We start from the raw sequence: 26,440 nt of genomic DNA, 5'->3' as shown, positions 1-26,440 counted from the left end.
CCGGCGCTGGTGTGCTGCTTATCGCGCCCACCGGAGAGCACCTCAAGTACATAGTCCAGATGCACTTTCCCAAGGAGCAAGCAACAAACAATACTGCAGAGTATGAGGGATTGCTTGCCGGTCTCCGGATCGCAGCAGACCTTGGGATCAAGAAGCTCATTGTCAGGGGTGACTCACAGCTTATCGTCCGCCAAGTAAACAAGAATTATCAGAGTCCATTGATGGAAGCTTACGTCGACGAAGTGAGAAAGCTAGAAGAGCGCTTTGACGGCCTACAAATGGACCATGTTCCGAGAACTCAGAACGCCATTGCTGATGGCCTGTCAAAGTGCGCCGCACTTAAGTTACCTGTGGAACCAGGGACCTTTGTGCTCAAGCTGACTCAACCGTCCGTAACACCATCAACTGGACAAAGCAAGAAGAGGAAGTTGATTCCTGGTGGCTACCTGCCGGCAGAGCTTCCCGAAGCCGCCGCCAAGAAGGTCCCCAAGATCAACACCGAAGGCGCTGGTGAGCCAGATACTCCGGCAAGCCCTAGGGTTTGTTCCGTTGAAGCTGAAGCTCCCGGCAAGCATGTCGCGGGATATCACGCTCCGGCAGAGACACAGCTTCTCGCCGTCGAAGCAGATATTCCCGCTGCAACCTCCAAGATCAACGCCAAGAGCGCCGGTGAGCCAGATGCTCCGGCAAGCCCTAGGGTTTGTTCCGTTGAAGCTAAAGCTCCCGGCAAGCTTGTCGCGGAACGTCAAGCTCCGGCAGAGACACAGCTTCTCGCCGTAGAAGCGGACGTTCCCGCAGCAGCAGAGTTGCCTTTAGTCCTTGTTGTCGAGCCACAGGCTCCAACATGGGCGCAGCAGATTGTCCGTTTCCTTCAAACGGGAGAACTTCCCGAAGAGCAAGAAGAACCCGAAAGAGTAGCCCGGCAGTCATGTATGTACCAGTTCGTCGACAAGACGCTGTACAGAAGAAGACTCAACGGTGTGAAATTGAGGTGCATTCCCCGGGAAGACGGACAGAAGCTGTTGGCAGAGATACACGGAGGCATATGTGGTCACCACATTGGCGCAAGAGCACTCGTCGGCAAAGCATTCCGGCAAGGTTTCTTCTGGCCAACAGCCCTCCAGGATGCAACTGCACAAGTAACCAAGTGTGAAGCGTGCCAGTTCCATTCCAAGCAGATACACCAGCTAGCTCAAGCTCTCCAGACGATCCCTTTATCCTGGCCATTTTCGGTCTGGGGGCTCGACATCCTCGGCCCCTTCCCCTGAGCTGTCGGGGGCTTTGAGTACTTGTACGTCGCAATCGACAAGTTCACAAAGTGGCCGGAAGTGGAACCAGTGAGGAAGGTGACCGCACAGTCAGCCGTCAAGTTCTTCAGATCGATTGTTTGCCGCTTCAGGATCCCTAACCGGATAATCACCGACAACAGCACACAGTTCACGAGCCACGCCTTCATGCAGTACATCCAAGATCTCGGCGCCAAAGTCTGCTTCGCCTCTGTTGCTCACCCAAGGAGCAACGGTTAAGCGGAGAGGGCAAACGCCGAGGTGCTGCGCGGGCTCAAGACCAGAACTTTCGACAGGCTGCACAAGTGTGGAAGAAACTGGATCGAGGAGCTACCGGTGGTTCTTTGGTCGATCAGAACGACGCCAAATCGAGCCACTGGACAGACAGCCTTTGCTCTAGTCTATGGAGCAGAGGCAGTTACCCCCACGGAACTCGTATACGGGTCACCTCGAGTGCTCTCTTATGATGAGCTTGAGCAAGAGCGGCTGCGGCAAGAGGACGCGCTGCTCCTTGAGGAAGATCGTCTCCAGGCTGCTGTGCGAGCTGCTCGCTACCAGCAAGCTCTGCGCCGCTACCACAGCCGCAGAGTCAATGCCAGGAGTCTCGAGGAAGGCGACCTTGTTCTTCGGCGCGCTCAGTCCGCCAAGAATTCCAACAAGTTGACGCCGAAGTGGGAAGGCCCTTACCGGGTGAGACGAGTCACCAGGCCTGGCGCTGTCCGCCTGGAGACCGAAGACGGTGTTCCAGTGAGCAACTCCTGGAACATCGAGCATCTTCGCAAGTTTTACCCATAAGGCGCGGTTGTCGGACCCCGTTCGGCAACCACCTCTCTGTACGAGTCTTGCCGCTGCTGCATGTAATCCTTTGTACAGAGCCAGCCGCAGACCCTGGCGCAGGAACAGATATCCTCACGGAACTCGTATACGGGTCACCTCGAGTGCTCGCTCATGATGAGCTTGAGCAAGAGCGGCTGCGGCAAGATGACGCGCTGCTCCTTGAGGAAGATCGTCTTCAGGCCGCTGTGCGAGCCGTCGCTCCCAGCCCGTGCCAGAAGCTTCGAGGAATGCGACCTTGTTCTTCGGCGCGTTCAGTCAGCCAAGATCCAAACAAGTCGACGCCGAAGTGGGAAGGCCCTTACAAGGCGAAACGAGTCACCAGGCCTGGCGCTGTCCGCCTGGAGACCAAAGATGGCACGCCAGTGAGCAACTCCTGGGACATCGAGCCTCTTCGCAAGTTTCGTTCGTAAGGCGCGGTTGTCGGACCCCGTCCGACAACCACCTCTCTGTGCGAGTCTTGCCGCTGTTGCATGTAAACCTCTGTACAGAGCCAGGCGCAGACCCTGGCACCAGAAAATGAAGCGCTGCATACCCCGGGGGCTATAGCATGCATGCTAGATTGAGTCTGAGTCTCGTCCTTGGTTAGGGTCGATAGTCCCTAACAGTGGCTAACCCCTAGCTTAGAGGTCGAGAGTCCGTCCCTTTGCTTTTCCTTCGTTCGCAGGGCTCGCACATCCTGGCCAGGCCACCTGGAGACGAAAAGGAGAAGAAGGGCGCGCTGGCACCTGGGCCACGGCAAGAGCGCCGGGGACTGCGAATGCCAAGATGTCACCCCCGGCAAGCCAGAGTTGCCGGGGGCTGCGATATCAGATAAGTTTTCATCCCTCTTCATGCATCCTCTTATGGACTGGGGAATGCGAAACCCCGTTTCTTCCCGGAAACTTCCGTGCTCCCCCGACTCTAGGCCCTGGAGCGCGTTCCCGGGGCCAAGTTTGGTCGTAGTCGCGGCAGCACAAGGGATGAAACGAGGAGGCCGCGCCCACCTCGTTCCCACCTCCGTCAAAGGCGTGAGAAAGGTCGAGCGGCGTGGGAAGGCGGCGGGGCTTGTTGTCGGGGAATGGAATGCCTGTCCGAGAGATACCAAGGATTTGCTCCTTGGCGTGGGTTCGACCCGCGACGCAAATAACCCGGCAAACATCCCCTTTTCATCAAAAAACATCCCATACAGGTACAGTCCATAGAGGATGAAAAACATGAAAGAGAGGATTACAAGATACAGCTAAAGGCCCGAAGGCTTACAATTAAAAAGATAAGGTGCCCGTAATCCTTTTCCTGTCCCTCTCTTCAGGAGGTAGAACAAGCAGGCGAAAAGGGGAAAGGGGCGCCAAGGCAAGCTACAGGTGCTAGAAGACACCAAGAGAACATCCGGGGGCCGGACGGTGATGGCGACGCCGGGAGAAGGGTGCGAAGGAGGGGCGGCAGGACGTCAGCACGCTGTCGAGGGCACCACGACCTCGTACTCCGACCTGACGGCCTTGTCGCCAGCCGTCTTCCCCTTCCGCGACCTCCCTACGCCAGCCGCCCAAGGAGACGCCCCCGGGGAGTTCAAGAAGCCGGCGCCGCGGATGATGGGGTCGCCGATGCCGCACGAGACGGCGCCCGACACCTAGTCGGAGCCGCCGTCCTGCCGCCCGCCACCCTCACCATCACTGCCGCTGTCCTCCTCGTCACTCTCGCTCGAGGAGGAGGCTTCGCTATCGGAGGAGCTGTCCACGCAGCACTTCACCCGGGTGCCGAAGCACCCGAAGACCTTGACGGAAAGGAGATCGCCCTCCACCAGCTTAAAATGGAGGGTGAGTCCCCCCGTCAAGCTGTGGATGCGGGCGAACGTCTTCCACCCTCGATCGAGATACATCACACCAGGGGCTGGGAACGCCACGCGGACTCGCGTGCCGCTGATCCCACAGCCCCTCATGTGTAATCTCAGAGTCTTCGGCGGGTCCGACTCCATCGCGCCCGCGAACGGAGCCGGAAGCCGGAGGCGACGACGAGGCGCCCGACGCAGCTTGACGAAGAACTCGCAAGGGTTGTCCCCTATATGGACCGCCACGGGGGGAGGAGCCGCCGGCGGGGGTGAAGCTGGCGCGTTGCCCCGTCCGCCTCTTCCCCGAGCGCCTCGACCTCGTCCTCGACCTCGTCCACGACCTCGCCCACTCCCTCTTCCCCTTACGGCTGGCTCTGCCACCACGAGCGAGGAAAAGGGGAGGGTGCGCTGTCTGGCAGCGACCCTCGCCGCCACCGATGAAGGCCCGGGATTCCCTTTCTCCATGGCGAATGAGAGAAAGGGGAGCAGAAGCTGAAGAAAGGAGGAGGCGGGAGAGTGCAGGCTTCGGTGCTCCCTTCCCGCTCCTTATAAAGGAGCGAAGTGGGAGCCCAGCTGCCCCGCTCAGCGAATCAAGGCACAGGAAGAGCAGGAAGGCGGGCCGACCCGTCCCCTCTGCTCGCAACGGCCCGGGTTCCCGCTCCCGCCGTCCGCGATCCCAAATGCATGGGAGCCGCGTGGCGGAGAGGCAGAACTGAGGCGACGGATGGGGCGGCCTCACCCTACCCCGTGATCTCGGGGTGTGGGCGCTTCGGAAATCGCGCACCGGCCCCGTCCAGTAAATGTGCCACGCCCCACGCCTACCTCCGTTTGGAGAAGAGGGCGTGGGCCGTTCCCCTTCATCATGGCTTGACGCATGCTCGCGGGGCTTAGCCCCACGCACGCGCGCCGCCCGCGTCACCCACGACGCCGTGTTCGACGCGCGCCGTTATGGGCGTGTGCGATGGAAGCGGAGAGATATGCGGCGTGACCTAGGCCGCGCGTGCCCGTGCACTGTTTTGGGCCTGGCCCAACAGCGCTCGGCACCGTGTCTGGCCCAAGCCCGGGGGCTCCTGTCGGTGTACTAGAGTAGGGGTACCCTTGTACCCCGAACTTGTGCACGGGCAGTCGCAGCGTCCCGCGGCAAGGCCTGCCAGTTCGCCGCCAAGATTCCTTGTGGTCCCTCTGAAGACCATTCAAGAACAAAGTACTCAAGACAAGACCCCGGCAAGAGGAGTTTGCCGGGAAGAAGACAAGACCCCGGCAAGAGGAGCTTGCCGGGAAGAAGGCAAGACCCCGGCAAGAGGAGCTTGCCGGGAAGGCCATCAGAAGCGTCCCAAGGCCCCGGCAAGAGGCGCTTGCCGGGAAGGCCGTCCGAGGCATTCCAAGGAACTTGCCGCGGCGCGCTACACGCCCCAACAAGACCCGGTGAGCGACAAGCTCCCGGAAGCGACAAGTCGACAGCCGCGGCAAGGCGCTTGCCGCGGCAAGCCCCCACTCCACGCCCGCGCTCCAGCACATCCACCCACGTGTCGCTCCGGGGCCCCTCCCGAGCGCACGTGGCAGGAGGCTGTGCAGCTAGGGGCGTGCAGTGGTACGCAGGCGCTGACAAGACAACCATCGTGGCAAGACGGTGGCATCCCTAGCGGTCCCTTTCGGCGCTGTCTAGGCGACACAGATGGGCATTTAATGCCCTTGTCCCATGCCATCAGGGTTAGGTATGATAACACTGTAGCAGCTAGCTGTGCCTACTACAGGACCTAGCTGTGCCTACCCACGGCACCCTTTCCATTTTTGCCCTTGGCCCCCGTTTCACTATGTCGGTAACCCCTTGAGTATAAAAGGAGGCCCGTGTGCAACGTAGAGGGGGTCGGCCACCTCGAGAGCTCTCGCGAGGTTCAGCAATTCCACACACTCACGCTCCCTCCTGAGCTAGAAATCAATACCAATCCACAAAGCAGGAGTAGGGTTTTACGCATCCTTGCGGCCCGAACCTGGGTAAATCGCTCGCGTGCTTCGCCTCGATTTACTCCTCGCGCGACCAACCGCCCGCTTGCTTCGCCTCGATCTGCTCTTTGCGCAACCTCCGCCCCCCGCCGAACCAAAAGGGACCCGGTTCGCCGGTCCCATAGGTGCCCGGTGGATCAGAAACCCCGGCAGGGCCCAAAGTGACAAGCATTAAGCATGGCGAAGTCATAGCAACATCAATCTCAGAACATAGTGGATAATAGGGATCAAGCCCTAACAAATCTAAGTAGATCACATGATGAATCTCATCCAACTGCTGACCAACCAGCGGGCCTATGAAGGAATTACTCACTCCTAGTGGGGAGCATCATGGAATTGGCGATGGAGAAGGGTTGGTGATGACGAAGAACGAAGATCCCCCTGAAGAACAAGAGGTGACGGCGGCTCCCAATGAAGAACATGAGGTGACGGCGGCTCCGTCTCTTGGATCACATTAATTCTTTCTCCCTGGTTTTTTCTAGAAATATGGGATTTTATAGCGTCGGTTTCAGGGTCTGCGGGGCCACTAGGTGGGGACAACCCACCTGGGCGCGCCTGGGGGGGGGCACGCGCGCCCTAGTGGGTTGTGCCCACCCAGGTGCCCCCCTCAGGTGACTCTTGGCTCCAGAAACTCTCTTTTATTCTATAAAAATCCTTGCAAAGTTTCATTCCATTCCGAGAACTTTTATTTCTGCACAAAAACAACACCATGGTAGTTCTGCTGAAAACAACGTCAGTCCAGGGTTAGTTTCACTCAAATCATGCAAAATAGAGTCCAAAACAAGAGGAAAAGCATTAGGAAAAGTAGATACGTTGGAGATGTATCAACTCCCCCAAGCTTAAACCTTTGCTCGTCCTCAAGCAATTCACTTGATAAACAGAAAGTGAAAAAGAAAAAACTTTTATGAACTCTTTTGCTCTTGTTTGCATAAATAAGATTAAACAGCACCAGGTTTTCAGCCAACATTATAACTAACCATGCCGACAATAACTCTGAAGGATTATATTAACTCATATCAATGGCATAATCATATAGCGAGCAATAATAAGATATTTCAAACAGCAACACATTGTCAAAACAACCATGATATAATATGACAATAGTGGTATCTCTCTAGCCCTTTCTGAGACCGCAAAACATAAATGCAGAGCACCTCCAAAGTTCAAGCAGCAACTAAACATTGTAATTCATGGTAGAAAAGATCCAGTCATGATGCACCCAACATTAGCTAAACAGAATGCATAAGCATGAAAGTAGTGCTCTCAGGTTCTGGCGCTTATTTTAGAAGATGATGACACAACATAAAAGTAAATATATAGTCCCTTCGCAGAGGGAAGCAATGATTTTCATAGGTGCCAGAGCTCATGCTTTTAAAACAGAGGTAAATGATATTTTGAGACAAGCACCCTTCTCATTTACTTCATGACCATCAGTTATCAATATCTTCCATGCTAAGCACGCTAGTGGCGGTTCCCAAGCTATAAAAGTAAAGGTTTTAACTCCATTGAGAGTTTTTGTTTGGTTATTTGTAAGCTTTTTCTGTTTGCAGTTTGGGACTGGGCATCCCTATTGTTGCCCTTTTCTAGTGCGATGGCGAGTGAATAAACACTCGACCTGAGAATAACCCGCTTAGCATGGAAGATACCAACCACCTCATGTCGTTCCATGAATGATCCAGGCACACAAAGAGGATATTTATTAGAAGTTTTTTTAGAGGTGGCACATGCAAATTTACTTAGGATGGCAGGGTAATACCGCATATAGGTAGGTATGGTGGACTCATCTGAAACAACTTGGGTTCAAGGTTTTTGATGTACAAGTAGAATTCCCACTTAGTCAGGTGAAGGCTAGCAATTAGATTGAAAAGAGACCAGCTAGAGAGCAACAACGGTCATGAACATGCATTATCAATAAGTAACATTAGACACTAGCATGATTAGGATATGAACACCATGAACATAAATATCATGGAGGTTATGTTGGTTTTGATTCAACTACATGCATGAAAATGTGCCAAGTCAAGCCACTCGAACATTCAGAGGAGGATACCATATCATCATACTACATCAGAATCATTTTAACGCAATGTTGATATCCAAGATAAATCATTATCCACTCCTAGCTACTTATGCATGGCATGAGAAACTATAATCTCTAATTGTCATTGTAAACATGTTTAATCATAATGGGCTGAATCATGGATACTAGGTTACACATATTTACACAAACAGAACAAGTCGAGTTCATAACCGTTTCTCTCTACCGTGGCCAGTTCATCGAATATCGTCATTATTGCCTTTCACTTGCACGACCGAACGATGTGAAAATAATAATAGTGCAAGAGTGCCGTGGACTAAGCTGGAATCTGCAAACATTTTATTCAACAGGAGATGACACGGTAAAATGGGCTCTTTGTTATATCTACAATTATGCAAATGAGAGCCACTCAACATTGTCATCGTGGTGTTCTCCTCGGTACAACTCGAATAATAATAATAAAAAGTTCAGAGAAACATACAGAAATATTTTTTGGAGTTTTTGGTTTTCTTGAACAAGCAAATAAAAGGGAAAAGCAAAAATGAGAAAAACTTTTTACACGGGAAAGCTCCCAACAAGCAAAAGAAGAACAAGGAAATCTTTTTGGATTTTCTTTTCAGTGCAACAACTAAGCATGCATAGAAACTAACTAACTACAACTAATTTTTTTGTTTTTTCTAAGGTTTTTCAAACACGCAAGAATAAAGCAAGAAAATAAAATTAAGCATGGATGATACAATGAAAAAGTGTGGACACAGACAAATGGAATGAGTGGACATGAATATAAAGTCGGTGGAAACACGTACTCCCCCAAGCATAGGCTTTTGGCCTAACTTGGTAATCGATCAGAAGCCTGGATAGTAGTCGGAGTGGTAGCTCACAGAGGCTCTTGGTGCGGATACCTCACCCTGCCGTGCCGCCTGGACCGCAGCGTTATGGGCTCGGGCCTCGCTCTCAAGGACGAACTATCTTCCCTTGCTGTGATAATCAAAAAGAGCAGGGACATGCAAATATATGTGAACAATAGACACTTGGTTAAACAACAAGTTATAGGTGAAATTATGAATATTTCCTTTAAGGATCTTATGATTTTTCATAGCATCAAAGTCTAAATATTGCGTGGGTAGGATAGGGTCAAAGGGCAAAGGTGAAACACCTAGCTCCCTTGCTAAACGTGTGGGATAAATTCCTCCATAGGAATAACCACTATTAGTGTTGTGTTGTAGCCTGTGTGCAACAATAGCCCCAAGATTGTAACTTCTATCACTAGTGAGAGCAGCGCGTATGAGGCTCAAGTCTGGAGCACAAAGTGTACTACAATCTTGTTTGCCTACAATACACTTTCCATTGAATAAAGCAATGTATTGAACTGCGGGAAAATGAATGCTCTTTATTCTACCTTGCGTCACTCCCCTCGTCTCACCGTAGCGAAGACTAGTCAAGAAAGATTGGTACTCAACCCTTGGCGGTTCATCAAGCGAACCCCAGAATGGGAGTTTGAAGTGGTGAGCAAATCTCTCTAGTGATATGGTGAATGGATTTCGATACAGTTTAAATGACACCCTAGACTCACGTGGATCGAATTTAAATCCTTTAACAAATGATTTAGTGAGAGTGTGGTGTTGATCGCACTCATCTGAAATGTAGGGGCCGAGACTGGCATTGTGAACATATTGCTCAAATTCCTCCTTAATGCCCACACGCACCATATAATCATCGCATGGCCATAGGCATGTTTTGGTGGCGGCATCTCGAATGGAACCTTCACTTGGTTCAACATAAGACCGACGAGCGGAGCTGTCACTAGAAGATGCCCCTGAGGATCTCCTCCTCAAAGAACTCCTTCCAAATAGGTTCATCATGTTCGCGTACAATTTTCTGAAAAAAATTGGGTGACAAAAATTTATCAACAAAACTTTACACGATTGATAGAAACTACTGATAGGGATACATACAGGCCATAGCAAGCATTCAAACTACTTAGAAATCTAAGAATTCAACATGCAAGCTCATCTACAGCAGCACCAAGAGTAGCTAATTATTCAAAATATAAACCACTAAAACAAAACTAATTGGACAAAAGGAGGAGTCACATACCAAGCAACAATCCCCCGAAACAGTTTCGAAAACGGAGCTTCGAGCAAAAAGATCGAAATCCATGGGTTTGAGAGCAAGAACACGGGAGAGAGAGCAATGGAGAATTTTATTCTGGGGGTAGGTGAGGGGCCCACATGGGGACCACAACCCACCAGGGCGCGCCTGGGAGTCCTGGCGTGCCCAGGTGGGTTGTGCCCACGTGGTGTACCTCCCTCTGATATTATTTGCACCAGAAATTATTGAATATTCAGAAAAAAAAATTGTATTAAATTTTCAGGGCGTTCTGATATTATTTGGGTCATTATTTTATTACATGGGAAATTCAGAAAACAGACAAAACATGGCATTTTATTTTATTTAACTAATAAAAATAGACAAAACATGCAAATGTGTGTATACAACGGAGTCTTGATTAAACATCAATTTGTAGGTGAAATTATCAGGTTTACCCTTAAGGATCTTATGACGCTTCATAGCATCAAAGTCTAAATATTGCGTCGGTAAAATAGGGTCATATGGCAAAGGTGAAACACCCAGCTCTCTTGCTAAGCGTGTGGCATAAATTCCACCATAAAAATAACCACTATTAGCGTTGTGTTGCAACCTACATGCAACAATCGGCCCAATATTATAGCTTTTTTCACCGGTGAGTGTGGCGCGTATGAGGCTCAAGTCTGGAGCACAAAGTGTACTACAATCTTGTTTTCCTACAATACATTTCCCATTGAGTAATGCAAAGTACAGAATTGCGGGAAAATGAATGCTCTTTATTCTACCTTGTGTCACTCCCCTATTCTCACCGTAGCAAAGGCTAGACAAAAATGTTTCGAACTCAGCTCTTGGTGGTTCGCCAAGCGAACCCCAAAATGGAATTTTGTAGTGGTGAGCATATCTCTCTAGTGATATAGTAAATGAATTTTCATACAGTTTAAATGACACCCTTGACTCACATGGATGGAATTTAAATCCTTTGACAAATGATTCAGTGAGAGTGTGGTGTTGATTGCACTTATCTGAAATGTAGAGACCGAGATCGGCATTGTGAACATATTGTTTAAATTCCTCCTTAATGCCCACACTCACCATATAATCATCGCACGGCCATAAGCATGTTTTGCTGGTGGCATCTCATATGGAACTCTCACTTGGTTCAACATAAGACCGACGAACGGAACTGTGACTAGAAGATGCCTCCGAGGATCTCCTCTTCGAAGACCTCCTTCCAAAGAGGTTCATCATGTTCGCGTACAATTTTCAAGCAACAATCCCCCGAAACAGTTTCGGAAACGGAGCTTTAAGCAAAGAGATCGAAATCTACGGGTTCGAGAGCAAGAACACAAGGGAGAGAGCAATGGTGAATTTTTTTCAAGCTAGGTGATGATGTGGTGTGAAGAGATAAGTGAGCGGGTGTAACGCCCTCGATGCGACTATATTTCCTACGTGTCGAAGCACGACTTAGAGGCATAACCGCATTGAAAGCAATGTCGCAAGTATGGTAATCTTCACAACAACCCATATAAATAGATAATAGGGGAAAAAGGTACATAGTTGGCTTACACTCGCCACGTCACACAAATACATGAATGACATTACAATCATCCAATACACTCATGGTCCGACTACGGCACCAAAATAAAAGATCAACCCCAACAAGCGACATGGTCCCGATCGCCCCAACTGGGCACCACTACTGATCATCAGGGAAAGACACATAGTAACGGCGAGAGTCTTCGTCGAACTCCCACTTGAGCTCAAGCACATCATCTGGAACGGAATCATCGGTCCCTGCATCTGGTTTGGAAGTAATCTGTGAGTCACGGGGACTCAACAATCTCGCACCCTCGCGATCAAGACTATTTAAGCTTATAGGTAAGGTAAGGTAATATGTGGAGCTGCAGCAAGCGACTAGCATATATGGTGGCTAACCTGTTCGCAAAAGAGAGCGAGAAGAGAAGGCAAAGCCCGAACGAAGAACTATAGAACAACCTACGGCAAACATTACTCCAACACCGTGTTCACTTCCCGGGCTCCGCCGAGAAGACACCATCACGGTTACACATGTAGTTGATTCATTTTAATTAAGTTAAAGTTCATGTTATCTACAACCGGATATTAACAAATTCTCATCTGCCCATAACCGCGGGCACGGCTTTCGAAAGTTCAAATCCCTGAAGGGGAGTCCCAACTTATCCCATCACAAGCTCTCACGGTCAACGAAGGATATACCTTCTCCCGAGACATTCCGATCAGACTCGGCATCCCGGTTCTACAAGACAACTTCGACAATGGTAAAACAAATCCAGCAACACTGCCCGAATGTGCTGACAAATCCTGATAGGAGCTGCACATATCTCGTTCTCAGGTCACACTCAGATGAACACTACGTACAACTAAAACCAACCCTCAAGTTTCCCCGAGGTGGCGCTGCAAGTGGCTCTGTTTGGACCAACACTCAGAGGAGCACTGGCCCGGGGGGTTTAAATAAAGATGACCCTTGGGCATTGCTGGAGGAGTTTTATTCAAGGCGAACTGTTAAGGAGTTCCCATCATCACCCAACCACGTAAGGAATGCAAAATCCGGGAACATAACACCGATATGACGGAAAACTAGGGCGGCAAGAGTGGAACAAAACACTAGGAAAAAGGCCGAGCCTTCCACCCTTTACCAAGTATATAGGTGCATTAATATAACAAGATAATATAGTGATATCCCAACAATTAACAATGTTCCAACAAGGAACGATCTCCAACCTTCACCTGCAACTAGCAACGCTATAAGAGGGGCTGAGCAAAGCGGTAACATAGCCAATTAACGGTTTGCTAGGACATGGTGGGTTAGAGGTTTGACATGGCAATTTGGGAGGCATGATAAGCAAGTGGTAGGCATCGTAGCATAGGCATAGCAAAAGAGCGAGCATCTAGCAAGCAAAGATAGAAGTGATTTCGAGGGTATGATCATCTTGCCTGCAAAGTTGTCAGAGTTGACTAGATCCTCGTAAGCAAACTCAACGGGCTCCTCGTTAGTGAACTCGTCTCCCGGCTCTACCCAAACAAGACAAATGAGCAAAAAGAACACAATCAATCACGTGCAAATCTCATACAAAATGATGCAAACATGGTATGCTATGCGGGATGCGATATGTGATGCATATCCAAGATTTGACAAGGAATGGTTGAACCTGTCCTCAACATGGAAATCCAAGAGTGCCACTGGAAAGGTGAGGTGATTTCGGTTGAAATCAATATAAAGATCACCGGAATCGGATGCACGGTTTGGAAATGGCAAGCAAAACAAATATGGCACCGGTCTGCGATAAACAGCAAGTAGCCACCTAAATGCATCAAGATAATTATGCTACAGCACTCAAACATGACAACAAAATACATGGCAGGGATCCACTCATAATTCTTGACAAAAGATGAACACTGAGCTACGGCCAATTCATCCATTAACAGGTTCAAACAAGCATGGAAAAAGTGCAAACGATAACAGGTTTCAGACTTACTGACATTAACACAAGTCTGGAATTGAACATCAGGTAGCACACTTTGGAGCATGAAAACTATATGCTACAGGAAATTAACATGGCAACGCAAGGCATGACATGAAGCTACTCAAAGCACTTAACAAAAGTCCCTTAGTGACCTTGAGCCAAAAGGGATCAGAAAATACAATTGCAAGCATGCGAACATGGAAAAAACATAATCAGATTACAGACTTGGTGAAAAACTGGAGCATGCAAATCTGTTAACGAGTAGGCATGTTCATGAGCTCGATGCCCTCGCTACAGAGCATAGCATGCCAAACTAAGCATACACCCATCAAGAATAAATATCATGGAAGCTAGACATGGCAAGAACAACAACATAGCATGCACGGATCGCTAGCAACATCCTCGGCAAAATCGCTAACAAGACAACAATCTGCCAGGATTCACGAAATAGCAAAAGTAGAGCTCGATTGACTCAAGCTAGGGTGCTTCATAAATGCAAACAAAGACATGGATGAATAGAGCACCACAATTTTAAGAAAACATCCTTACTGGTCATCCTCAAAAGAGGCACGGATCACTAGGAAACAACATGAACATATGGCATATTGATAAAAACAGATCAAGGACTTAGTGAAATTCTAAGTCCCTGAAATCAGCATTAACGAATGCACTACTTTGCAAGCTTGTGCTAGTCACCACACATATCACAAAAATACATGGTAAGCGCCTCTGTAAAGATGGCATGGCATATAACAAAACTCATGTAGAGCTCAGAAGCATATCATGCACACATTAAACATGGCAAAAATGACAAATAGCTATTTGATGAAACAGATCTGACAATTTAACCATATAGCTCTCTTCCAACAGCATTTCGGGCATCAAGATGAGCTCAAATGAAAATGATGCAGTGAGATGAAATGATGTACTCTCTGAGACGAACATTTTTGATATGCTACATGCTCAAATCGGAGCTACAGATGCAGAGTTACAGCATGATGAAGTGTGCTAAAAATATGCAAAACTGGGACAAAACGAGGTCAACCCTAGGGTTTACTGTAGCGGTAGATCCAGATCTGGCGAGGCACGGACGCCGAGGTTGCCGGGGCTTCCGCCGGAGAAGTCGCGGAGCTCGCCGGAGAGGAGGAGGCCGGCCGGAACGAGCGAGGGGAGGCGAGGGCGAGGCGGCGGCGGGTCGGCGAGGTGGTGCAGGTGCGGGGCGGCCCGGTGGCGGCGCGGCTCCCGGAGTTGGAAGAAGGCGGCGGTCGGCGGAGGAGGCGAGAGGCGCGGACGGCGCGGCCTCCCAGTCGGCGGGCGCGGGCGACGGGCCGGGAGCGTCGGTGACGGGCGCCACGGGCCGTGGCGGGTGCGGACCGCGATGTGGGCGCGGAGGCGCCACGTGGTGGCTTGCGGTAGGCCGAGTGGTGGCGGGCGGACGTGTCCGGTCTGATCCGGACGCGTCCGGCAGCGGGAGGAGGAAGATGTTAGGGTTAGGGTGGATTTTGCCCGAAATTTCGGAGGGGGAGTCCTTTTTATACATAGAAGGAGCTAGGAGGATCCAAATGGAGTGCGGTTTTCGGCCACGCGATCGTGATCGAACGCTCTAGACGATGGCAAAGGTTTTGGTGGGTTTTGGGCCAAATTGGAAGGGTGTTGGGCTGCAACACACACGAGGCCTTTTCGGTCCCTCGGTTAACCGTTGGAGTATCAAATGAAGTCCAAATGGTACGAAACTTGACAAGCGGTCTACCGGTAGTAAACCAAGGCCGCATGACAAGTCTCGGTCCAATCCGGAAATGTTTAACCCCCACACACGAAAAGAGATAGAAAGGACCACCAGAGGAGATAGGAGCGCCGGAATGCAAAACGGACTACAGGGAAAATGCTTGGATGCATGAGACGAACACGTATGAAAATGCAATGCACATGATGCCATGATATGAGATGCATAACAACGACAACAACACACGGAGACAAAAACCCGAACCCGAGGAAATAAAATAACTTAGCGCCGGAAACGGCAAGAGTTGGGATACATATAAGGTAAATTACATCCGGGGTGTTACAACACTCCACCACTACAAAAGGATCTCGTCCCGAGATCTAGGACTGGAAAAACGCCAGGTACTCAGAACGGAGGTGATCCTCGCGTTCCCAGGTGGCTTCACGGTCGGAATGGTGTGACCACTTGACTTTGAGGAATTTGATTGACTTATTGCGAGTCTTGCGTTCAGTCTCTTCAAGAATAGCAACTGGGTGCTCACGATAAGAAAGGTCTTCTTGGAGATCAATGTCTTCGAAGTTGACGGTGCGGTCAGGGGTCTTGAAGCACTTGCGGAGCTGAGAGACATGGAACACGTCGTGCACATTTGCAAAGATTGAAGGAAGCTCGAGTTGATAGGCGAGATCGCCTCTCTTGCTGACGATCTTGAAAGGACCCACGTATCTAGGGGTAAGCTTCCCTTTGATACCGAAGCGACGAGTACCTTTCATTGGAGAGACGCGGAGGTAAACATGGTCTCCGATCTCGAAAGCCAAATCACGATGCTTACTATCATAGTAGCTCTTCTGACGCTATTGCGCTGCTTTGAGGTTATCACGAATGACCTTGCACATTTCCTCTGCCTCTGTGATCAAGTCATTTTCGAGAAGTTGACGTTCACCAGTCTCTGACCAGTTAAGAGGAGTATGACACTTCCTGCCATAAAGAATTTCGAATGGGGCCTTGCCCGAACTTGCTTAAAAACTATTGTTGTAGGAGAATTCGGCATATGGAAGACAATCTTCCCACTTCATACCGAAGGAGATAACGCAAGCCCTGAGCATATCTTCAAGGATCTGATTGACACGCTCGACTTGACCGCTAGTTTGAGGATGAAAAGCTGTGCTGAAGCGGATGTTGGTGCCCATGGCCTTCTGAAAAGAATCCCAAAAATTGGAGGTAAAGATACTGCCACGGTCTGAAGAGATCAACTGTGGAATGCCGTGCAGAGAGACAATCCGAGAGGTATAAAGCTCCGCCAATTGAGCTACAGTGATAGACTCTTTGATAGGTAGAAAGTGAGCCACTTTAGTGAGTTTGTCGTTGACAACGAATATAGCGTCATTGCCACGCTTGGACTTTGGAAACCCAGTCACAAAGTCCATCTCAATGTGGTCAAACTTCCATTCTAGAATGGAAAGAGGTTGGAGGAGACCAGCTGGTCTTTGGTGTTCTGCCTTCACTCTTCTACAGACATCACATTCATTAGCGAATTGAGCAATCTCGCACTTCATTCGAGTCCACCAATAAGCCTGCTTGAGGTCCTGGTACATCTTCGTACTCCCAGGGTGGATGGAGAGGAGAGAATTGTGAGCCTCATTCATAATAACTTTACGAAGGTCACCTTTAGGCACAACAATACGATCCTCGAAGAAGAGAGTATCCTTGTCATCAAGGCGATAACACTTGTACTTGGGTTGACTCTTGGCAATCCCAATCTTCACCTTCTTCACCATAGCATCAAGAAGTTGAGCCTCGCGAATATGATCTTCCAAAGTAGGATAGACTTGAAGGTTGGCGAGGAACCCTTGAGGAACAACTTGCAGATTGAGTTTGCGGAAAGCTTCATGAAGCTCGGGTTGGTAAGGCTTGAGAATCAGACTGTTGCAGTAAGCCTTCCTGCTCAAAGCGTCAGCAATCACATTGGCCTTGCCTGGAGTATACTCAATACTCGGATTATACTCTTGAATCATTTCGACCCAACAAGTCTGCCTGAGGTTGAGATTAGGCTGAGTGAAGATGTACTTGAGACTCTTGTGGTCAGTGAAGATGTCCACTTTTCTTCCCAATAAGAGATGTCTCCAAGTCAAAAGAGCATGCACAACTGCCGCCAACTTGAGGTCATGAGTGGGGTAGTTCTTCTCGTTGGGCTTCAACTAGCGAGAGGTATAAGCCACAACTTTCTTCTCTTGCATCAACACTGCACCAAGACCTTGAAGAGAGGCATCATAGAAGACCTCGAATGGTTTGGATTCATCAGGAGGAGTCAGAACTAGAGCAGTGACCAATTTCTCTTTCAAAGTGTTGAAACCGATGTCACATTCCGGAGACCAAATGTACTTGACGTGCTTCTGGAGAAGGTTTGAAAGAGGCTTCGCGATCTTTGAAAAGTTCTCAACGAACCTTCGGCAGTAGCTTGCGAGACCAAGGAAGCTGCGGAGTTGCTTCATGTTCTGAGGTGGTTCCCAATTCACAATTGCAGACACCTTCTCAGGATTCACTACTATGCCCTTGGCAGAGATGATATGCCCAAGATAGAGAACCTCATCGAGCCAAAACTCGCACTTTGAGAACTTGGCGTAGAACTGATGTTCCCTGAGCTTATCGAGCACCAAACGCAAGTGCTTGGCATGATCTTCCTTGTTCTTTGAAAAGACCAGAATGTCATCGAGGTAGACCAAGACAAAGTCATTTGTGTAGGCGTTGAAGATGAAGTTCATCATGCGAGACAAAGTCGGAGGAGCGTTGACGAGGCCAAAAGACATGACAGTGTATTCATATGAATCATAGCTTGTTCTGAAAGCCGTCTTGGGGATATCTTGTTCACGGATTCGAATCTGGTGATAGCCCATACGGAGATCAAGCTTGGAGAATACTTGGGCACCTTTGAGTTTTTCGAACAGCTCATTGATGTTGGGAAGTGGGTACTTGTTCTTGATAGTCTTCTTGTTCAATGGACGGTAGTCAACACAAAGTCGGTCCGTTCCATCATTCTTCTTCACAAAAAGAACTCCACAACCCCACGGAGAAGAACTAGGTCGGATGAGACCCATTCTCTCTTGAATATCGAGTTGCTTCTTCAGCTGCTTCAACTCTTCAGGTCCGAGCTTGTAAGGACGTTTGCAAACAGGTTCTGTGCCGGGCTCAAGATCGATGACGAATTCAACTGGCCGGTGTGGAGGCATTCCTGGAAGCTCTTCTGGAAAAACGTCTTGATATTCGCAAACGACTGGAATTTGAGAGATGGCATCCAGTTCACCCTTCTCATTGAGAGAAAACAGACGGATGGTATCATCACGAGCGGCAAAGACAATTACATCCTCAGACGAATGAGTCAATTGAATCTGCCTGGCAGCACAATCAAGGTGCGCCTTGTGCTTAGAAAGCCAATCCATTCCGAGAATAAGATCAATATCCGAGTTTCCAAGAACCACTGGAGAGGACAGAAACTTGTAGTCGCCCAACATGATAGAGACATCCGGGACGCAATTGTTAGAAGTCATTTGCTTGCCTGGAGACACAATCTTCAATGGGAAAGGAATCCTTTCGGTCACAAAATCATGCTTGGCAACAAATGGTGTTGAAATAAAAGAAAGCGATGCACCAGTGTCAAAAAGAACTTTTGCAGGAACATCGTTAACAGGAAGGTTACCATCATGACATCTGGCGAGTCCTCTGGCTGAGCTGCATTCAACAAGTTGACCTTGGCGTGCTTGGGGTTATGCTTGACCACAGCTGTACTTGCCGATATCACAGGAGGAGGAGGAGGGAGACGCCTCTGATTGAAGCATTTGTTGGCATAGTGACCCTTCTGTTGGCACTTGTTGCATGTGACCTCTGAAAGCGGACGGTGATACGGAGCACTCGATCTTGGAGCTTGAGACGAAGTCTTGTTCTGAAAGCCAGGGCTGGGTGGGTGGGAAGATCCAATGCCACCTTTGCTCTTCTGCTGATAAGGCTGACGGAACGGAGGAGGAGGAAGCCAGTACTTCTGCTGCTTAGCCACTTGAGTTGAGGAAGGAGTAGCATCTCTGAATCGCTTCTTGGAAGCATCGCACTTTAGTTGAGCAGTCTCTTGCTTCAATGCCATGTTGTAAAACTCATCGTACCTCCTGGGCTCAAAGAGGACAAGAGCTAGCTGGATTTCTTCTCTCAGACCACCCCTGAACTGGTATATCATGCTCTTCTCGTCAGGGACGTCCTGCTTAGCAAAGCGGGCGAGCTTCTGAAACATCTTGTTGTACTCATAGACAGACATAGGGCCTTGCTTCAGGTTGCGGAATTCCTCACGCTTGCTTTCAGCCACGCTCTGAGGAATATGATGAGCTTTGAAGTCTTGACGGAATTCATCCCAGGTAATCACACAGCCTCCTCTGGAATCTTTGTACTGCTGAAACCATTCTGCAGCTTGGTCTTTGAGTTGGAAGGAAGCGAACTTGACAAAGTCCTCAGGCCTGACGTTACTGCACTCGAAATGCTTGCCTATGTCCACGAGCCAATCATCAGCGTCAGTTGCCTCAACACAATTCCTGAAGGTCTTTGGCTGGTTAGCAAGGAACTGGTTGAGTGTAGCAAAGTGATTCTGATTGTTGCCCCGGTTGCCTTGGTTGCACTCTTGAAGAAGTTGCATGATCAGCTGCGTGTTTGCATTGGTAGCGGCCATCACAGCTTGCCATGCCTCCGGAGGTGGAGGTGGTGGTGGCGAATAAGGATTCGGAGTCGTGCGCGTTGGAGGAGCCATCCTGAACAGGTTGACATCCATTAGCACATTGACAGACAAATATAGAAGCTGAATCAAACGAGTTGAAATTGCAACATATAGTCTTCACATCCGAACAAAATGAACGAATGCATTTCAATTGAAATGGTCACATATCCATAAATTGAGAAGCCACTTAGAATGGAGGAAGAAAAATAAAAAAACAACAAGGTACGGAACAAGAACGAATACTCGGTAAAGATCACCCAATCTCAAACCAAATATCCGTGGAAGAAGAACTAGAGCTACTAGAATTCCCACCTATGAAACTCCCGAACCTTTCCGGTTATGCAATCAGGTGTTGGGGATACAGGGGAAGCATAATATCTCACCCAAATCTAGCAATTCCTACATCCAGCTGTATCCATCCTTCAACACATAACCGAGAAAAACTTCGGAAATCGTCTACCTCAACCTTCGAAAAGCATCCATTATACGAGTTATGGCAATACTCCCGAACTCCCGCCACAGTACTGGGTGGCGTCGAGGTTATCTCACCAACAACTACATAAAAGAGATTTCCGATGTCGGCGAAACTAAACTCAGGTATTCCAGAACTGCAATGATAAAATTGTGACGACAACACCTCGGAGCTCAACTCCCCGGGACACTGCCACAACCCCTAAATGACAGGAGGCACCAGGAACAATGTTCTCGTCACAAATCGATCGGAATGATTCCAAGATACCCGCGTGATCCTAAAAAAAATTAGTGAAATTTGAGAAGAGAAGAGACAAAACTCTACGTTAGGATGCCTTACCAGAGTGATGAAGGGACTGGGGAGTAAAAAGAATTCCTAAACTCTCTGATATATAATTCCTAAATGACTCAAAACATTTTTCTGGACTCAACCACGTCAGCTAATTCGATCAAGCAGGGGGGCTCCTAAGGTCGGGGAAGGCTCTGATTACCAACTTGTAACGCCCTCGATGCGACTATATATCCTACATGTCGAAGCACGACTTAGAGGCATAACCGCATTGAAAGCAATGTCGCAAGTAAGGTAATCTTCACAACAACCCATATAAATATATAATAGGGGAAAAAGGTACATAGTTGGCTTACACTCGCCACGTCACACAAATACATGAAAACATTACAACCATCCAATACACTCATGGTCCGACTACGGCACCAAAATAAAAGATCAACCCCAACAAGGGACATGGTCCCGATCGCCCCAACTAGGCACCACTGCTGATCATCAGGGAAAGACACATAGTAACAGCGGGAGTCTTCGTCGAACTCCCACTTGAGCTCAAGCGCATCATCTGGAATGGAATCATCGGTCCCTGCATCTGGTTTGGAAGAAATCTATGAGTCACGGGGACTCAGCAATCTCGCACCCTCGTGATCAAGACTATTTAAGCTTATAGGTAAGGTAAGGTAATATGTGGAGCTACAGCAAGCGACTAGCATATATGGTGGCTAACCTGTTCGCAAAAGAGAGCAAGAAGAGAAGGCAAAGCACGAACGAAGAACTATAGAACAACCTACGGCAAACATTACTCCAACACCGTGTTCACTTCCCGGACTCCGCCGAGAAGAGACCATCACGGTTACACGCACAGTTGATTCATTTTAATTAAGTTAAACTTCATGTTATCTACAACCGGACATTAAAAAATTCCCATCTGCCCATAACCGCGGGCATGGCTTTCGAAAGTTCAAATCCCTGCAGGGGAGTCCCAACTTAGCCCATCACAAGCTCTCACGGTCAACGAAGGATATACCTTCTCCCGAGACATTCCGATCAGACTCGGCATCCCGGTTCTACAAGACAACTTCGACAATGGTAAAACAAATCCAGCAACACCGCCCGAATGTGCCGACAAATCCCGATAGGAGTTGCACATATCTCGTTCCACGGCACACTCAGATGAACACTATGTACAACTAAAACCAACCCTCAAGTTTCCACGAGGTGGCACTGCAAGTGCCTCTGTTTGGACCAACACTCAGAGGAGCACTGGCCCGGGGGGTTTAAATAAAGATGACCCTTGGGCTCCGGAAACCCAAGGGAAAAAGAGGCTAGGTGGCAAATGGTAAAACCAAGGTTGGGCATTGCTGGAGGAGTTTTATTCAAGGCGAACTGTCAAGGGGTTCCCATTATCACCCAACCGCGTAAGGAACGCAAAATCCGGGAACATAACACCGATATGACGGAAAACTAGGGCGACAAGAGTGGAACAAAACACTAGGAAAAAGGACAAGCCTTCCACCCTTTACCAAGTATATAGGTGCATTAAGATAACAAGATAATATAGTGATATCCCAACAATAAACAATGTTCCAACAAGGAACGATCTCCAACATTCACCTGCAACTAGCAACGCTATAAGAGGGACTGAGCAAAGTGGTAACATAGCCAATTAACGGTTTGCTAGGACATGGTGGGTTAGAGGTTTGACATGGCAATTAGGGAGGCATGATAAGCAAATGGTAGGTATCGTAGCATAGGCATAGAAAAAGAGCGAGCATCTAGCAAGCAAAGATAGAAGTGATTTCGAGGGTATGATCATCTTGCCTGCAAAGTTGTCAGAGTTGACTAGATCCTCGTAAGCAAACTCAACGGGTTCCTCGTTAGCGAACTCGTCTCCTGGCTCTACCCAAACAAGACAAACAAGCAAAAGGAACACAATCAATCACGTGCAAAGCTCAAACAAAATGATGCAAACATGGTATGCTATGCGGGATGCGATATGTGATGCATATGCAAGATTTGACAAGGAACGATTGAACCTGTCCTCAACTTGGAAATCCAAGAGTGCCACTGGAAAGGTGAGGTGATTTCGGTTAAAACCGATATAAAGATCACCGGAATCGGCTGCACGGTTTGGAAATGGCAAGCAAAACAAATATGGCACCGGTCTGCGATAAACAGCATGTAGCCACCTAAATGCATCAAGATAATTATGCTACAGCACTCAAACATGACAAAAAAATACATGGCAGGGATTCACTCATAATGCTTGAAAAAAGATGAACACTGAGCTACCGCCAATTCATCCATTAACAGGTTCAAACAAGCATGGCAAAAATGCAAACGATAACAGCTTTCAGACTTAGTGACATTAACACAAGTCTGGAATTTAACATCAGGTAGCACACTTTGGAGCTTGAAAACTATATGCTACAGGAACTTAACATGGCAAAGCAAGGCATGACATGAAGCTACTCAAAGCACTAAACAAAAGTCCCTTAGTGACCTTGAGCCAAAAGGGATCAGAAAATACAATTGCAAGCATGTGAACATGGCAAAAACATAATCAGGTTACCGACTTAGTGAAAAACTGGAGCATGCAAAACAGTTAGCGAGTAGGCATGTTTACGAGCTCGATCCACTCACTACAAAGCAAGGCGTGACAAACTAAGCATACACCCATCAAGAATACATATCATATAAGCTATACATGGCAAGAACAACAACATAGAATGCACGGATCAATAACAACATCCTCGGCAAAATCGCTAACAAGTCAACAATCTGTCAGGATTCACGAAATAGCAAAAGTAGAGCTCGATTGACTCAAGCTAGGGTGCTCCATAATTGCAAACAAAGACATGGATGGATATAGCCCCATAATGTTAACAAAACATCCTTACTGATCATCCTCAAAAGAGGCACGGATCACTAGGAAACAACATAAACATATGGCATATTGATAAAAACAGATCATGGACTTGGTGAAATTGTAAGTCCCTGAAATCAGCATTAACGAATGCACTACGTTGCAAGCTTGTGCTAGTCACCACACATATCACAAAAATACATGGTAATCACCTCTGTAAAGATGGCATGGCATATAACAAAACTCATGTAGAGCTCAGAAGCATATCATGCACACATTAATCATGGCAAAAATGACAAATAGCTATTTGATGAAACAAATCTGACAATTTAACCATATAGCTCTTTTCCAACAGCATTTCGGGCATCAAGATGAGCTCAAATGAAAATGACGCAATGAGATAAAATGATGTACTCTCTAAGACGAACATTTTTGATATGCTACACGCTCAAATCGGAGCTACGGATGCGGAGTTACGGCATGATGAAGTATGCTAAAAATATGCAAAACTGGGACAAAACGAGGTCAACCCTAGGGTTTACTATAGCGGCGGATCCAGATCTGGTGAGGCACGGACGCCGAGGTTCGCCAGGGCTTCCGCCGGAGAAGTCGCGGAGCTCACCGGAGAGGAGGAGGCCGGCCGGAACGGGCGAGGGGAGGCGAGGGCGAGGCCGCGGTGGGTCGGCGAGGTGGTGCGGGCGCGGGGCGGCCCAGTGGCGGTGCGGCTCGCCGGAGTTGGGGCGGCGTCGGCGATGGAGTGCGGCGGCGCCGGAGTTGGAAGAAGGCGGCGGTCGGCGGAGGAGGCGAGAGGCGCGGGCGCCGCGGCCTCCCAGTCGGCGGGCGCGGGCGACGGGCCGGGAGGGCCGGTGACGGGCCCCGCGGGCCGCGGCAGGTGCGGACAGTGATGTGGGTGCGGAGGCGCCACGTGGCGGCTTGCGGTAGGCCGGGCGGCGGCGGGCGGACGTGTCCGGTCCGATCCGGACGCGTTCGGCGGCGGGAGGAGGAAGATGCTAGGGTTAGGGTGGATTTTGCCCGAAATTTCGGAGGGGGAGTCCTTTTTATACATAGAAGGAGCTAGGAGGCTCCAAATGGAGTGCGGTTTTCGGCCACGCGATCGTGATCGAATGCTCTAGACGATGGGAGAGGTTTTGGTGGGTTTTGGACCAAATTGGAAGGGTGTTGGGCTGCAACACACACGAGTCCTTCTCGGTCCCTCGGTTAACCGTTGGAGTATCAAACGAAGTCCAAAATGGTACGAAACTTGACAGGCGGTCTACCGGTAGTAAACCGAGGCCGCATGACAAGTCTCAATCCAATCCGGAAATGTTTAACCCCCACGCAGGAAAAGAGGTATGAAGGACCACCGGAGGAGATAGGAGCGCCGGAATGCAAAACGGACAACGTATGCAAATGCAATGCACATGATGCCATGATATGAGATGCATGACAAAGACAACAGCACAAGGAGACAAAAACCCGAACCCGAGGAAATAAAATAACTTAGCGCCGGAAACGACAAGAGTTGCGATACATATAAGGTAAATTACATCCGGGGTGTTACAGCGGGCCCACATGGGGACCACAACCCACTAGGGCGTACCTCAGGGTCCTCGTGCGCCCAGGTGGGTTGTGCACACTTGGTGCACCTCCCTTTGATATTATTTGCACAAAAAATTCTTAAATATTCAGAAAAAATCGTATTAAATTTTTAGAGCATTCTGAGAACTTCTATTTTTGGGTCATTTTTTGTTCCACGGGAAATTCAGAAAACAGACAAAACATGGCATTTTATTTTATTTAACTAATAAAAACATAAAACAATAGGTAGGGACAGAAGGTAGTGCTCACTAAATGCATCAACTTCATACCTCTCAAAATGATCTATTAATATGGTTGGTCAGGTCTTATTAACAATAACTTTCAATTATCATGAAACCAAAGAACTTTCGTAAATCACTAAGTTACCTCAATGGAGATATGAATGTCCCCAACAATAAACATTTCATATTTGTTTTTGGCAGTAGGTAGAGGTAGTTGAAAACTTCCAATAGTGATTGTCGGAGATTTTTCAATAACATTAATACCATTCACTTGGAATTGTTTCTTCGGAAAGTGCACCGTATGCTCATTACCATTGATATGAAATGTGACCTTGCTTTTATTGCAATCAATAACAGCCCCTGCAGTATTCAACAAGGGTCTACCAAGGATAATCAACATGTTCTCGTCCTCGGGCATCTCAAGTATGACAAAGTCAGTCAAAATAGTAACATTAGCAACAACAACGGGCACATCCTCACAAATACCGATAGGTATGGCAGTAGATTCGTCAGCCATTAGCAAAGATATTTCAGTAGGTGTGAGTTTACTCAAATCAAGTCCTTTATATAAAGAGAAAGGCATAACACTAACACCAGCTCCTAAATCACATAAAGCAGTTTTCACATTGTTCTTTTTGATGGAGCAAGGTATAGTTGGTATTCCCGGATCTCCAAGTTTCTTAGGTACTCCATCCTTAAAAGTATAATTAGCAAGCATAGTGGAGATTTCAGCTTCCTGTATTTTTCTCTTATTAGTGATGATGTCTTTCATATACTTTGCATAAGGAGGCATTTTAAGGATATCAGTCAAGCGAGTACGCAAAAAGACTGGCCTCAGCATTTTAGTAAAGCGTTCAAATTCTTCATCATCTTTCTTTTTACTTGAATTAGGTGGAAAGGGCATAGGTTTTTGAACACACGGTTCTCTTTCCCTATCGTGTTTTCTAGCAATAAAGTCCCTTTTATC

This window comes from Triticum urartu, chromosome 2 (assembly GCF_003073215.2).
Source record: "Triticum urartu cultivar G1812 chromosome 2, Tu2.1, whole genome shotgun sequence".
NCBI lineage: Eukaryota > Viridiplantae > Streptophyta > Magnoliopsida > Poales > Poaceae > Triticum > Triticum urartu.
The sequence above is the reverse complement of the archived record's forward strand: the minus strand, read 5'-3'. Positions refer to the sequence as shown.